We start from the raw sequence: 1292 nt of genomic DNA on the forward strand, positions 1-1292 counted from the left end.
TGAGGGTATGTATGAAAAAGTGTCAAGGCAGCCAAGCTTATGAGATCCTAAAGATATAGGTCATCAGTTTACATCTGAAACATTACAGGAATTGAAAGTTGGTGCAGAAGGGTTTCTTTTGCCTATTGAGAGAGACTGTTTTATGTAGATCTTGGCTAGACATGGGAAGGCATTTGCATTTCAGCCAAGTGAAATAGGTTGTGTAGATCCAAATGTTGTCTCTTCTATGGTCATATTTACTGTGCCACATGTACCATGGAACTTGAGGCCTATTCCAGTGCCTAAAGCTTACTTGCCAAAGCTGATGGATTTGTTAAATGAAAAGATTCGCATGAAGATCTTGGAGCATTCTTTAGCCCCGTACTCAAATCGTTGGTTTACTATGCCAAAAAAGAATGGGGCTTTGAGATTTATTCAAGACATGCAACCGGTCAATAAATATCAGATGTCTCCGAAGAGACATCTAATAAAAATTTGGACCATTTCTCGATTTGTGCGTGTCATCCTTGCGCAAGGGCCATGCTAATTTTCTCTGTATCGTTCCAATTTTATGAGATGCCTCGGAAATATTCAAGACATGCAATCAGTCAATAAAGTGACCATAAGAAATGTGGGTGCAGGTCCTGTGGTTGATGAATTTGCAGAGGCTTTTCCAGGCAGAGCGATCTATTCTTTGGGTGATCTTTACTCAGGTTATGATCAGTTCCAACTTGCAATTGAAAGTAAGGATATCACAACCATGAATACTCCTTTGGGGTTAGTACATATGTGTACTCTCCCACAGGGTGCAACAAACTCAGTGGCACACATGACTAATGCTATGAATAGGTTACTCTCAGATTTTATGCCACAATTGACTATGCCCTTCTTGGATGATGTTCCAATCAAAGGGTGTGCAGTGGATGAAAAGAATGAAGAAATGGATGCTCATGGAGTTTGTTGCAAACCATATTGTGGATTGTGAGAAGATTTTGACACGTCTAGAAGAGGTGCATTTAACTCTTTCTAGACAAAAGTCTGTCTTTGGAGTTGAAGAGGTTTGGATTGTTGGGCATACATGTGGGCCTTATGGGCAAAGGCCATCACCAGCAAAAATAGATGGGATTGAAAGAATGCGAGATGTATGCAAAGGTGCGTAGATTCTTTGGTGCATGTGTGTTCTATTTGATATGGATTCCTCACTTTGCACATGTAGCCGATGCTCTTTATCAAATTCTAAGAAAATGTCAGAAATTTCATTGGAAAAGGAAGCATCAGAAAACAATGAAGAAATTGAAGCAACTCTTAAAATC

At 39.7% G+C, this 1292-nt stretch overlaps 1 pseudogene; it reads right to left on the reverse strand.

Annotated features, from left to right (window-relative positions):
* Positions 1-468: 468 nt before the first annotated feature.
* LOC148036284 (U6 spliceosomal RNA) lies at positions 469-577 on the reverse strand (annotated as a pseudogene).
* Positions 578-1292: the final 715 nt, after the last annotated feature.

This window comes from Lygodium microphyllum, chromosome 5, assembly GCF_053477565.2.
Source record: "Lygodium microphyllum isolate KBCC chromosome 5, Lygodium_microphyllum_v1.1.10, whole genome shotgun sequence".
Taxonomy (NCBI): domain Eukaryota; kingdom Viridiplantae; phylum Streptophyta; class Polypodiopsida; order Schizaeales; family Lygodiaceae; genus Lygodium; species Lygodium microphyllum.